This window comes from Leopardus geoffroyi, chromosome D1 (genome assembly GCF_018350155.1).
Source record: "Leopardus geoffroyi isolate Oge1 chromosome D1, O.geoffroyi_Oge1_pat1.0, whole genome shotgun sequence".
NCBI lineage: Eukaryota > Metazoa > Chordata > Mammalia > Carnivora > Felidae > Leopardus > Leopardus geoffroyi.
In genome coordinates, this window is record NC_059329.1 from 4,766,650 (window position 1) to 4,782,174 (window position 15,525).

The following is a 15,525-nucleotide window of genomic DNA, read 5'->3' on the forward strand; positions in this document are numbered from 1 at the left end:
AAGGCACTTGCCAGTGCCATCTCCCTCGCCCATCTCCCAGCCAAAATCCCAAAGGGAACCAGTTCCCGTCACAGAACTTGCTTGCACCGCGCAAACACCCAACGCTGTGCTGCTGTGGATCCATCCCTCTGATGGCTCTGCCTACCTCCCAGTGACACAGGGCCCCTCCTGAAGCAGACAACGTAAGGAAAAGCAAGCTGAATCTGCAACTCCCACCCCTTTGCACCTTCTGGATCCACCCTGGCTAATATGCCAGATCCCATCTAAGCAGCACCACAAGCCTGGCAGTGTGCAAGTAGTCCAGACAGGGGCCACACCACTCCACAGTGAGTCCTGCCCCTGGGAGAGGGGAAGGTAAGGTACACACCAGTCTGACTGGCCCCAGCGGTGGGCTGGGGGCAGACATCTGGTCTGACTGTGGCCCGCCCACCAACACAAGCTTCTCCAGACAGCACAGGGGAAGAGCCCTGCAGTTCCTCACCACTCCAGTGACTATGCAAAATGATGAAATGGAAGAATTCCCCTCAAAAGAAACTCCAGGAAGTAGCGACAGCTAAGGAACTGATTAAAAATGATTTAAGCAATGTAACAGAAAATGAATTTAAAACAATAGTCATAAAATTAATCACTGGGCTTGAAAAAAGTATGGAGGACAGTAGAGAATCCATTACTACAAAGATCAAGGGACTAAGAAACAGGAGGAACTAAAAAATGCTGTAAATGAGCTGCAAAATAAAATGGAGGTGATCACAGCTCAGATTGAAGAGGCAGAGGAGAGAATAGGTGAATTAGAAGATAAAATTATGGAAAAAGAAGAAGCTGAGAAAAAGAGACATAAAAAAATCCAGGAGTATGAGGGGAGAATTAGAGAATTAAGTGACACAATTAAACCTAATAATATATGGATAATTGGATTCCAGAGGAGGAAGAGAGGGAAAGGTGCTGAAAGTGTACATGAAGAAATCATAGCTGAGAACTTCCCTGATGGGGGAAGGAAAAAGGCATTGAAATCCAAGAGGCACAGAGAACTCCCTTCAGACGTAACTTGAATTGATCTTCTGCACAACATATCATAGTGAAACTGGCAAAATAGAAGAATAAAGAGAAAATTCTGATAGCAGCTAGGGATAAACATGCTCTAACATATAAAGGGAGACCGATAAGACTAGTGACAGATCTATCTACTGAAACTTGGCAGGCCAGAGAGAAATGGCAGGAAATCTTCAATGTGATGAACAGAAAAAACATGCAGCCGAGAATCCTTTATCCAGCAAGTCTGTCATTTAGAATTGAAGGAGAGATAAAGGTCTTCCCAAACAAATAAAAAACTGAAGGATTTCATCACCACTAAACCAGACCTATAAGAGATCATAAGGGGGATTCTGTGAGACAAAGTACCAGAGACATCACTACAAGTATGAAACCTACAGACTTCACAATGACTCTAAACCCATATCTTTCTATGATAACACAGAATGTAAATGGACTAAATGCTCCAACCAAAAGACATAGGGTATCAGAATGGATAAAAAAAAACAAGACCCATCTATTTCCTATCTACAAGAGACTCATTTTAGACCTGAGGACACCTTCGGATTGAAAGTGAGGGGATGGAGAACTATCTATCAAGCTACTGGAAGTCAAAAGAAAGCTGAAGTAGCCATACTTATATCAGACAGACTAGACTTTAAATTAAAGGATGTAACAAGAGATTAAAAAGGGCATTACATAAAACTTACAGGGTCTATCCATCAGGAAGAACTAACAATTATAAATGTCTATGTGCCAAATACGAGGGCCTCCAAATATATAAAACAATCACAAACATAAGCAACCTTATTGATAAGAATGTGGTAATTGCAGGGGACTTTAATACTCCACTGACAACAATGGATAGATCATCTAGACACAGGATCAATAAAGAAAACAAGGGCCCTGAATGATGCATTGGATCAGATGGACTTGACAGATATATTTAGAACTCTGCATCCCAAAGCAACAGAATATACTTTCTTCTCAAGTGCACATGGAACATTCTCCAGGATAGATCACATACTGGGTCACAAAACAGCCCTTCATAAGTATACAAGAATTGAAATCATACCATGCATTCTTTCAGACCACAATGCTATGAAGCTTGAAATCAACCACAGGAAAAAGTCTGGAAAACCTCCAAAAGCATGAAGGTTAAAGAACAACGTACTAAACAATAAATGGGTCAACCAGGCAATTAGAGAAGAAATTTAAAAATATATGGAAACAAGTGAAAATGAAAATACAACAATCCAAACGCTTTGGGATGCAGCGAAAGCAGTCCTGAGAGGAAAATACATTGCAATCCAGGCCTTTCTCAAGAAACAAGAAAAATCTGAAATACAAAATGTAACAGCACACATAAAGGAAATAGCAGAACAGCAAAGATACCGAAACCCAGCAGAAGAAGAGAAATAATAAAGATCAGAGCAGAAATAAACAATATAGAATCTAAAATTCTAGATTTTAGAATTAGAGCAGATCAATGAACCCAAGAGTTGGTTTTTTGAAAAAATAAACAAAATTGATAAATCTCTAGCCAGTCTTCTCAAAAACAAAAGGAGATGACCCAAATAGATAAAATCATGAAGAAAAATGGAATTATTACAACCAATCCCTCAGAAATACAAGCAATTATCAGGGAGTATTATGAAAAATTATATGCCAACAAACTGGACAACCTGGAAGAAATAAACAAATTCCTAAGCACCCACACACTTCCAAAACTCAAATAGGAGGAAATAGAAAACTTGAACAGACCCATAACCAGTGAAGAAATGGAATCAGTTATCAAGAATCTCCCAACAAATAAGAGTCCAGGAACAGATGACTTCCCTGGGGAATTCCACCAGACATTTAAAGGAGAGATAATACCTATCCTTCTCAAGCTATTCCAAAAAATAGAAAGGGAAGGAAAACTTCCGGGCTCATTCTATGAAGCTAGCATTACTTTGGTTCCTAAACCAGACAGAGAACCAGTAAAAAAGAGAACTACAGGCCAATATCCCTCATGAATATGGATGCAAAAATTCTCAGTAAGATACCAGCAAATCGAATTCAACAGCATATGAAAAGAATTATTCACCATGATCAAGTGGGATTCATTCCTGGGCTACAGGGCTGGTTCAATACTTGCAAATCAATCAATGTGATACATCACATTAATAAAAGAAAAGAACCATATGATACTGTCAATCAATGCAGAAAAAGCATTTGACAAAACTCAGCATCCTTTCTTAATAAAAACCCTCGAGAAAGTCGGGATAGAAGGAACATACTTAAAGATCATAAAAGCCATTTATGAAAATCCCACAGCTAATATCACCCTCAATGGGGAAACCTGAGAGCTTTCTCCTTGAGATCAGGAACATGACAGGGATGGCCACTCTCACTGCTGTTGTTTACAACAGTGTTGGAAGTTCTAGCATCAGCCATCAGACAACAAAAGGAAATCAAACCATTAAAATTGGAAATGAGGAAGTCATGCTTTCACTTTTTGCAGCTGACATGATATAATACATGGAAAATCTGATAGACTCCACCAAAAGTCTGCTAGAACTGATACATGAATTCAGCAAAGTCGCAGGATACAAAATCAATGTACAGAAATCAGTTGCATGCTTATACACTAATAATGAAGCAACAGAAAGACAAATAAAGAAACTGATCCCATTCACAATTGCACCAAGAAGGTGAAAACACCTCTGAATAAACCTAACCAAAGATGAAAAAGATCTGTATGCTGAAAACTATAGAAAGCTTATGAAGGAACTTGAAGAAGATAGAAAGATATGGGAGAACATTCTGTGCTCATGGATTGGAAGAATAAATATTGTTAAAGTGTCAATACTACCCAAAGCTATCTACACATTCAATGCAATCCCAATCAAAATTGCACCAGCATTCATCTCGAAGCTAGAACAAGCAATCCTAAAATTCATATGGAACCACAAAAGACCCCGAATAGCCAAAGTAATTTTGAAGAAGACCAAAGCAGGAGGCATCACAATCCCAGACTTTAGCCTCTACTACAAAGCTGTCATCATCAAGACAGCATGGTATTGGAACAAAAACAGACACATAGACCAATGGAATAGAATAGAAATCCCAGAACTAGACCCATAAAAGTATGGCCAACTAATCTTTGACAAAGCAGGAAAGAATATCCAATGGAAAAAAGACAGTCTCTTTAACATATGGTGCTGGGAGAACGGGACAGCAACATGCAGAAGGATGAAACTAGACCACTTTCTTAGACCACTCACAAAAACAAACTCAAAATGGATAAAGAACATGAATGTGATTCAGGAAACCATCAAAACCCTAGGGGAGAAAGCAGGAAAAAACCTCTGTGACATCAGCCGCAGCAATTTCTTACTTGACACATCTCCAAAGGCAAGGGAATTAAAAGCAAAAATGAACTATTGGGACATCATAAAGATAAAAAGCTTCTGCACTGCAAAGTAAACAATCAACAAAACTAAAAGGCAACCAATGGAATGGGAAAAGATATTTGCAAATGACACATTGGACAAAGGGCTAGTATCCAAAATCTACAAAGCGCTCACCAAACTCCACACCTGGAAAACAAATAATCCAGTGAAGAAATGGGCAGAAAACATGAATAGACACTTCTCTAAAGAAGACATCCAGATGGCCAACAGGCACATGAAAAGATGCTCAGCGTCTCTCCTCATCAGAGAAATACAAATCAAAACCACTCTCAGATAGTACCTCACGCCAGTCAGAGGGGCTAAAATGAACAAATCGGGAGACTATAGATGCTGGAGAGGATTTTGGACACACGGGAACCCTCTTTCCTTGTTGATGGGAATGCAAACTGGCGCAGCCGCTCTGCAAAACAGTGTGGAGTTTCCTGAAAAAATTAAAAATAGATCTCCCCTATGACCCAGCAATAGCACTGCTAGGAATTTACCCAAGGGATACAGGAGTACTGATGCATTGCGGCACTTTTACCCCAATGTTTATAGCAGCACTCTCAACCATAGCTAAATTGTGGAAAAAGCCTAAATGTCCATCAACTGATGAATGGATAAAGAAATTGTGGTTTGTATACACAATGGAATACTATGTGGCAATGAGAAAGAATGAAATATGGCCTTTTGTAGCAACGGGGATGGAACTGGAGAGTGTTATGCTAAGTGAAGTAAGTCATACAGAGAAAGACAGATACCATATGTTTTCACTCTTATGTGGATCCGGAGAAACTTAACGGAAGACCAAGAAGGAGGGGAAGGAGGGGGGAAAATGTTACAGAGAGGGAAGGAGGCAAGCCATAAGAGATTCTTAAAAACTGAGAACAAACTGAGGGTAGATTATGGGTGGGAGGGAGGGGAGGTTGGTGATGGGTATTGAGGAGGGAATCTTTTGGGATGAGCACTGGGTGTTGTATGGAAACCAATTTGACAATAAATTTCATATTAAAAAAATAAAATAAAATAGAACAACAACAAGAAAAAGAAACAGGATGGGTTGAACAATTGTTTCTATCTTTTTGTCTCTCTCTGCTTGTGTCCTAGATTCTTTGTGTTTTATTTACAGTGCAATGTGCCTCAAGAATGCATGTTTGAGTTCATTAATTTTTTTAGATCTAAGTTGTATGGTTAAAGAAATCTTCATGTAAAGGGCTTCGAGAACATGAAGTAAAAAGCCCATGTAGCAAACTAAAAGCCAGCAGTTTCTTTTGCTGTATAGGGCCTCTTACAAGAGCCAACCAATCTGTAAGGATACTGCTTTAGAAATGGGATTTATTCACGTTACTGCTATTGTTTTGCTCACAGTTGCGTGGAAAACCATGCTGTGAGTTTTGCTCTATAAAAACAAACAACACTGCTGGAAATGTTTGGCATGTCATGTTTCCGTAAAAGAAAACTCAAAATAATTTTCTTAGAGGGAGGAGTCGCATTCTCAGATATTTTCTTGATGGAGTTAAATTTAGAATTCCTGAAAGTTCTTAAGAACAAATGCAGCATTAAAAACAGTTTAAAGGAGGTTTCTCAGTTGGCCAATGGAAACAGTCAATTCAAAAGCTTTTTCACTTTCTACTCCTGGAAATAACTCTGGAGATGAGATTCATAAGATGTTGGAATTAGCAGTGTTTTATAAGAACTGCCACTGACCCCTTTAAATACAGCCTCCTTGATTTGAAGTACAGGGCTGACTTTTACCTACTCTTTGCCTTGCAGCAACTTTTAACCAAGGCACTTCTTTAATATAATACCCAGATCTCTCTGTCTTTTTAAATTAAAAAAAAAGTTTCTTTTATTTTTGAAAGAGAGAGGGAGAGACAGAGCAAGAGCGGCAGAGGGGCAGAGAGAGAGGGAGACACAGGATCTGAAGCAGGCTCCAGGCTCCGAGCTGTCAGCACAGAGCCACCTCTCAAATAGAGACACTGATAATAAAGAAATGCATTCCACTAAGAGTTTTCAGACACCTAGCTGGACTAGTAGGGGGTGGAATAGAAATGGGGTATGAATTACCAACAAAAAACTCAGCCACCAACCAATAGGCCATCAAATCATCCCTGCCCAGAGAGTACTCATAAATTAGCTGTAGAGACCAAGCAGTGGGAGATGAATATTTACACAGAGAAGTCAAACAACTACTTAAAGATCAGGGATAAGATTTTGGATCAGAAAATATTATTATTATTATTTTTTATCTCTTGTGGTGCTGGGTGTGGTGGATAGATTCTAAAGAGGCCGCCAGTTTCTCTGCTTCCTGGTATTTTCTGCTTTGTGTGGTCCCTTCCTCTTGAGGGAGGAAGGAACCTCTGACTTGCTTCCAGCTGATAGAATATGGCAAAGGGGTCAGGATGTATGGGATTGTATATGGGATTACATTGGATAATATAACTTCCAATCTCTGAGGTGATGTTTTCCTCCTTGTTGGCCTTGAAGAGCAAGCTTCCATCTTGTAGACTTCCCTGTGGAGACAGCCATGTGGCAAAGGACTGAGGGTGATCTCTGGCCAGCAAGACACTGAGACCTTCAGTTTGGCAGTGTGCAAGGAACAGAATATTGCTAATTACCATCCAAGCTTGGAAGTGGACCTTTCCCCAGGAGAACTTCAGATGAGAACCCGTCCTGGCCAACATTTTTTTGCAGAGAATTCAACAAAGCAATGCCTGGACTTCCAACTCACAAACTCTGAGATGACAAATGTGTGCTAGTTGAAGATGCTAAGTGTGTGGTAATGTTATAGCAATAGATAACTTGTACACGGAGACATAAAAGTTATGGTTTAGTTATCTGGTATCTTCTAATTGTATCTTATGATCTTTGCCCACAGTGAAGACAGAGGAAAATAACGTTAGGGTCAGTACTAAATTCCCCTACTGCCAGCTTAACTTATGTCTGTCTTTTTTGTTTACAGACACCCATTATTTGTTCCTTTTTGGGGGATCATCAGCCCTACCCATTGCACTGGTGTTTCTGTCATGCCAGCCATCCGTGTCCAGGGGTGATGTTTGCCAGAGCGGTTAGAGTTTGTCTCCTGGACATACATGTACTTGAGGTGTAGACAGAGTCTGTGAGACAGGGTATGAATCTGGAGCTGAGACAAGAGTGAGTACTGATATAAAGTGGTAAGAGAGAGCCTATATTAGGGCAGGTCAGAACGAGGGGCTGTTTCGAGGTGGCTGGCCTCCAGACAGGAGAATGGCATCAGACACAGGAGAGAAGGAAGGTGACAACCTCTCAGGGAGAGACACAGGATTGAGGATTTTCCAGTTGCCATGAGGTTTGGATTTATTTTCCACAAAAGGGAAAGGAAAGGGACTGGAAAGATTCCCTCTTTCTTTGAAACAATGCTTTCCTTTCTTACTCTTGCAACCAAATTCAACATGACCAAGATAGTATGTTTATTTTTTAAACTTGTATTGTATTTACATAGGGTTTGAATAGGGAATAAATAATTTTTGCTTCAAAAATCATAAAGTATGAAAGGACATAAAATAAAAAGCCTCCTTTCTCATCCAATCTTCCATTCTATGCTCTTTACTCTCCACCCCTTGTGAGGGCTTTCAACGTAATCAGTCTGGTGAATCCTTCCAGATATTTATGCGTATTCAGTTAAAAATATTTTTCTTTCCTTTCTTTTTCTTAAAGTTGTTCTGGAATCCACACTGTTTTGCATTTTTAATTTTTTCTGCTTGACGACCTATCTTGTAAAGCTCCCTCCTTTTTTTTTAGAGAAATAGAGCAAGGAAAGAAACATGAGTGGGGGAGGAGCAGAGAGAGAGAGAGAGAGAGAGAGAGAGAGAGAGAGAGAGAGAGAGAATTCCAAGCAGGCTGCACTCTAAGTGCAGAGACTGACATGGAGCTCAATCCCATGAACCATGAGATCATGATCTGAACTGAAATCAAGAGTTGGAGGCTCAATGTACTGAGCCACCCAGGCACCCTGCTTTCTCACTTTTACAGCTGTAGTTTCCTTTTACAGGAATGTACTATGATTAATGTATCTGGTGCCTCAGTGACAGGCCTTTGGGTTGTCTCTTTTCATTTTGCTTTTACAAACAACATTTCATTGACTACATCTGTACTTGCTTGATTGTTTCTATGGGTCAAATTTTGTAGAAATGGAATTGCTGGATCAGAGAATACTTTTATTTGTAACTTTTATGAATACTGAGTAATGTGCCATGCAGAAGGGCTGTGTCCTCTGTAAGGAAGGGTGAAAGTCATTGTTGCCACAATCTTGCCAAAAAATGTGTGGATGTTTTGGATGAATACACAGTGACCACTTTTGGTGAAAATGATCTTTCAGTGTACTTTTAATTTGCATTCTTCTTAGCATACCTAAAATAGAGCCCCTTGTCATGTGTTTCTCTGTTTCATGGCCTTTCATGGACTCTGCCTATTTCTCTACTAGACTTTTAGTCTTATTGATTTCTAGCATACCTTTTATTTATTTATTTTTTACCATGGTTACCTCTTGGTCTGTGATATGATTTACAAAAGCAGTTTCCCTCTATTTCTTGGATAACTTTTGACTTTATGCTTTTACCAAGCATAAAAATTTGAATTTTGGGAGTGAATGAATCGAACTTTAAAACTTTATGCTCCTGGCATTAAAGTCCTATTACAAAGTTCTTCCCCATATTCAGATTAACAAATGTTTTCTCCAGAGATTATTCCACTTCTCTACAGTTTCATTATAATGTTTCATCATTTGAAACTTATGTTAATCTAAGGTATGAAAAACAAAGCCAACTTAATTTTTTTCCAGGTTACTAACCATCTGTTCCCAAACTGCTTATCAAACAATCCATCTTTCCTTTCTTTACTTAAATGCCATTTTTGCTTCAAATGATAAACATTATTTTTGTAAATATGTAAGTAAGTCTTTTATATTTACTCATATATTTATTCCTTCTAATGTCCTTAGTTTCTTCCTGTAGGTCTGGACTTCTATCTGGGATCATTTCTCTTCAACACAAAGAACTTCCTTTAGTGTTTTTTGTAGTATGAATCTGATGAGGACAAATTCACTTAACATCTGTTCATCTAAAAATGTCTTTATCTTTGCCTATTTTTGAAGGATACATTCACTACAACTTAAAATTGGTAGTTTTCTCATTTCAGCATTTTAAAGCTACCTTCCTTCTGCCATTGCTTCCATTATTTTGACGAGAAGTCAGCTGTAATTCTTTTTTGTTTTTTAACCCTGATTTAATTTTTAAAAAAATGTTTATCCACTTTTGGGACAGAGAGAGAGAGACAGAGTGTGAGTAGGCAAGGGGTAGAGAGAGAGGGAGACACAGAATCCAAAGCAGGTCCAGGCTCTGGGCTCTCAGCACAGAGCCTGATGTGGGGCTCGAACTCATGAACCGTGAGATCATGACCTGAGCCGAAGTCAGGTGCTTAACCGACTGATCCACCCAGGTGCCCCTAAACCTGATTTTTATGTGGCTTTTTTTCCCTGGTTGTGTATAAGATTTCCCTTTTTTTCTTTTAATGCTCATTCTGAGGTACCTACAACTGGATCCCTTCATTTATTCTGCTTAGGATTTGCTAAGCTTGACTGCATGGTTAACATCTTTATCTTTTGGGGGAAATTCTCCCCCATTATTCCTTCATATTTCTTTTCAATCTGAGCAGTGCAAGTCTGTCAGATCCTTCTGTGTCTTCCAGACAAGTCCCTGTACCACTACTCACTCACCAAGGTCTGGTAGAAAGAAACTGGTGAACAGGAAAGCCCAGCCCTGGATTTGGGCTCGTTGGGATTCTGGTCCCACTGCACTAGACAGCATATAGCTATTGAAAGATAGGGTGGTTTCTGCTCATGTCTGCACGGGTCTGCTGCCTCCTGGACTTCTCTGTGCTCCCATCCCCAGCAAATACCTCCACAGAGGTGACGGTGACACTTATCTCTGCTCGCCTGCAGAAGGCTGGCTCCTTTTCGTGATTGAATTTACCTAGACTTCTTTGTTTCCACAGATCTTCAGTAACTTGAAAGAAAAGTATATTTTCTCCCGTTTATCTGCTATTTTCTCATTTTTCCCCCAGAGGAATGATGGTCTTTTGCAACCATTACATTCTAGGTGGAAGTGAACCTATTTTTTTTTTCAAAACTTTGTTACATTTATGTTCTATTTTGCATGCTTTTATTTTTTCTATACTATTTGTCTTCTCCTTTGCTTTAATTATTGATATACTTCATTCTGTCTCTCCCAGTTCTGTCTTCATTTCTGTGATGGCTTAGCTTTTTCTTCTATTTTTATTTTCCTGAGCTTTGTCAGTTCATGCTTTATCACCTGTTGCTTCTTTTCTCTCTGCTTTCCTTCTGTTTTCCCTCCTTTCCATCTTAGCTCTTGAATCGTGACCTTACTTTTTCTTTATAAATGGTAATATTTTGTTAATTTTAAAAAGGCTTGTGTCAGTATGGTTAAATTTTCAACTGCTCCATGATGACGTTTTTCCCCCCTGCATTTTGTTCTTTCTTTATCTGGCCTTCTCTCTCTCTCTCTCTCTCTCTCTCTCTCTCTCTTTCTCTCTCTCTCTCTTCTCTCTCTCTTTCTCTCTCTCTTTCTCTCTCTCTTTCTCTCTCTCTTTCTCTCTCTCTCTCTCTTTCTAACTTATTTTCTTGTGGTGGGTTTGAATAGATATATCCTGGATCGGTTATTTTTGATTATCAATTTTTGAAATAACTGAATGTTTTCATATATTTGCCTAAAACTCATTCTCAGGAGGCCCAGAACTCAGTTTCAGGTTAGTTGAGATAATTGTTGATGATTTTGTGCGTGTGAGTTTGTACTTCTTTCCAGTCAGTTGATATAGGATCTGAGTATCCGTGAGATAGATACATATTTATATATCTATAGATATAGATATAGGTATAGATATAGCTGTATAATCAGTGAAAAGCCTTTTCCCCCACTCTGTCCCTGAAACAGATGGGTGTCTACCACTGACTTGTGTATGATTCTCCTGTGACAGGAGCGTTTCATCACAAGTAAGAAGTTTGTCATCCCAGGAGCGTTTCATACCTTAGGGCATTCTTCCTTCCCTTCCCTCCCCTCTGCTCCCCTCCCCTCCCATTTCCTCTCCTCCTTCCCCTCCCCAACCCTCCCCAACCCTGCCCTTCCCTCTCCTCCCTTCCCTCCCCTCTCTTTCTTTTTCCAAACTTGTTTTCCATGTTCTTTCTGTCCCACTTGGCTTTCTCTCTCTCGACTTCTTCCCACTCACACTTCTGCTTGATCTTCACTGTTTTTGACAGATTGTGTACCTGTTTTGAGTTTTGGGGTTTTTGCTTTTCCCTGTTTCCACAAAAAATGGATGAGTGATTTTGTTTCTTGTTTTCATCATTGTTTTTGAATGATTTCCAAGGAAGAAAAAGAAGAAGTGCAGACTTTAAGTTACCGTCTTCAAACTTGTAGTCATTTTATTATTTATGAATGTCTTCTAGTGTCAGGTTCTATAAGGTTGGCTGTTGCAATACAAGTTACAAGGTATTTGTGTTCTGGAAACATCTGACCTGGGAAGACTTCTTTTTTTATTTATTTAAAAATTATTTGTTTGTTTATTTATTTTCACAGAGACAGAGAAAGTGTGAGCAAGGGAGGGGCAGGTAGAGGAGGAGAGAGAGAGAATTCCAAGCAGGCTCTGCACTGCCAGCACAGAGCCCAATGTGGGGCTTGAACTCACGAACCATGAGATCATGACCTGAGCTGAAATCTCAGAGTCATACACTTGACTGACTGACTCACCCAGGTTCCCCTGGGAAGACTTCTTAAACAGGGTAGCATTTAGAGTAATAAGATCAAAATTTCTTTAAACAATGACGTTGTCTATCTCATGCGTTGATATTTATAGGTTTTAAAAATCTCTAGATTTAGTTCAGTAACTGACGTCACTGACTCCTTTTTGACACTATAAACCTTAGGGTAACAATCCATTTTGATTAACTTAAGTATTCCCTATAAAGCCTTTCTCATAAGCCCTGGTGAACAATTTGTGTTCAGTGAGTGTTAGCTGTCTACGCCATGTTCTTGGTGCTTGTCATGCATTGACTACTCACGGTGTCCTGCTGTCATCCCTATTATCAGACGAGGACACTGAGGGTCAGAGAAGTTGAGTAACTAACCCAAGATGAGTGGCAACACCAGCCATCATACCCAGCTCTGCTTCCTTCTCAACTGTGCTCTTAATCTCTCTTTTTCAAAATGTCTGCATCCTGCTGCTTGCTCGAGAATCAATGAGGAATTACCTATCATTCTCTTTAAAAAGTGAAACCATCTGTGCTCCTTTGTGCTTTTACTGGTTTCCTTTTCTGTGTCTTTTAGAACCACTTTATGGTAGAAAACATCACTTTGTAAGGGCCTGATGAATGTTTATGTCAATGGAAACATTGCTTCCTGTTTCCAAAGACTGTGTTTCTACCTACGTGTCCTGCACTCAGGACCTGCCTTTTTCACAGCAACATGGCTTTGTGAGTTCCTGCCTAATCTCCTTTCCATGGACCCCCTTTCTCCAGGTCCCCTTTTCTCCTCTTTCATAGACCCCTGCTCCCCTTTACTTTCCCTCTGACTCCTTCTCAGCTTTCCAGTGCCTTGAAGAGGCCCCATCACATCCATAAGCACTGTGTGAGGTATGAGGCTCTTGTCCTCTGCTGTCCTTCAAGGAAAACACAACTGACCATCGTTAGACCACAATACTGATGAGGGGTGATGCTAGCAAAGTCACTTCTTATTCACATCCTTCAGAGAAGCAGATGACTAGACGGGGCTAGGTGTGCAGGAGATTTACCAGGGAAGGTCCTGTCAAGGATCAAGGAGGAAGAGTAAGCAGAGACAGCTTTTGGGCCAAGGCCTGAATCTGAAACGCATGAAAAGAGAGAGAGAAGAAAAGAGTGGGGAGGAAAAGTCTTGGTTTGTGGTGCCAGCCTGAGGGAGTTTTGGTCTGGTCAGTAGGGAGTGTCCCGGTCAGATTTGCAGTTGAGACGATCCGATGCTGGGCAGGAACGGGATGGAACTCATTCCCCTGACATGCTTGTCTCTGGTGGCAAGAAGCCTGGAGAGCCCTTGCTGCAGGGATCCCCGGGATCGCCGGGCCAGTCTCAGCTTCCTTCCACAGGCTCTGGAAGATGATCTGACCAGATGTCTCGTGGCTCCCATACCTCTTCTCTCCCTCTTCCCAAGATGCTCTCATAGAGATAGACCAAGACAAGAGTAGAAGAAGGGGAGGAAAAGAAAACTCCATCGTGTCCTCTTTGTTTAACTGAAATCAACTGATTTTCAAAGTGGACAATCACACGTAAACCCAGAAACTTGGGCGTCTCTGGCAGTATTTGTGCGTGTGTCCAGGAGACAGGAAATGAAGCTCTCAGTTTGGTCTTCAGGAAGGCATTGGCCCAGATCTCCGGTGTCAAGAAGAAATGCAGAGAGAAGGCACACGTCCCTCTGTCTGCTATTTGAGAGATGTGGCATCTTTAACAGGTAGGGTCTTTGTCTCTTGCTTCTTGTTTTTTTTTTTAGTTTTTTTTTTTTTTTTTTTTTGGCCATTTTAAAAAGTTTTCTTTTAAATTCCAGTTAGTTAACACGCAGTCCAATATCAGTTTCAGGAGTACAATATCGTGATTCAAAACTTCCATCTACCACCAGGTGCCCATCATGACAAGTGCCCCCCCCCTTAATCCCCTTCACCTGTTTACCCCATCCCCCACCCACCTTCCTTCCAGTAACGATCAGTTTGTTTTCTATAGTTAAGAGCCTATTTCTTAGTTTACGTTTCTCTCCATTTCCCCTCTCCTTTGCTGGTTTTCTACATCCAGTTAGTTGCCCTCAGTACATCAGGAAGTTGGGACAACAAGGGGGTTTGTTTATATGATTGTTTCTCATTGCAGAACTCTCAACATGAGAAGCTTCAGTCTGAGAAAGATGAGCATTTATTTATTTATTTATATGTTCTTTTTAATGATTATTTATTTATTTTGAGACAGAGAGCAAGAGTCATTGGTGTATGTGAACTTTCTACAGACACCCCAACCTTCAGAACCCACCACCCTGACTAATTATCAGCCATCAGTACTGAGGCAGGACCTCTACCGCAAAAAGATCATGACTTACTGACAGCTCAGATGATGGTTAATATTTTTTAGCAATAAACTATTTTATATTAAGGTATATATATTGTTTTTATACACTTAATACACTATTGCACATCTCTTAGATGACGGTATAGTATAAATATAACTTTTATATACACTGGGAAACCAAGAATGTATTATATTGCTTTATTGTGATAGCAGCTTTATTGCAGTGGTCTGGAACAGAACCAAAAATATCCCCTGCAGTATGCCTTTCCTTTCCATGAATTATCTCCATTAACCCTCACACTAACCCCATGAAATAGATATTTAACTTATTTTGGAGATGAGGAAACTGAAAAGTCAGAGAGTTTGAGCAATTTCTACAAGGTGAAGCCTCTAGCAGGTATGCGTTGGACCTAAGTGTGTCCATCTAGAGCCCATGCATATAATCACTTTGCCATGCTTTCTCTCTCAGTGATTCTAGGCTGTTGGGTTGGCATCACTTAGTTTCTTGATTTCTGTGCTGAGATTTGCCCCAGTTACCAATTTCTGTTGTTGTGTCCCACCTGCAATCTCTCCTCTGAGTAAGCTCTGTTCTTTCTCTCGGCACACTTCTTCTATCTTTAACATGACAGAGCTTGAGTTATAGACATGGTAGACACATGGTTTGTTAGTTATCCATGGCTGCTGTAACAAATGACTGCAAACTGCATGGATTAAAATCCTGTTTTTTCTCACACTTGGGTACACTAGAAGTCTGAAATCAAGGTAACTGTAGAGCTGTGGTCCTCCAGAGGCTCCATGGGATCCTCTCCCATCTTGGCCTCTCCCAGCTTCTGCTAGCTGTTGGCATTCCTTGACCTGTGACTCCAATCTCTGCCTCTGTGGTTACATTGTGTCATTCTCTTCTGTCAAATTTCCTTTCCTCACTATTAGAAG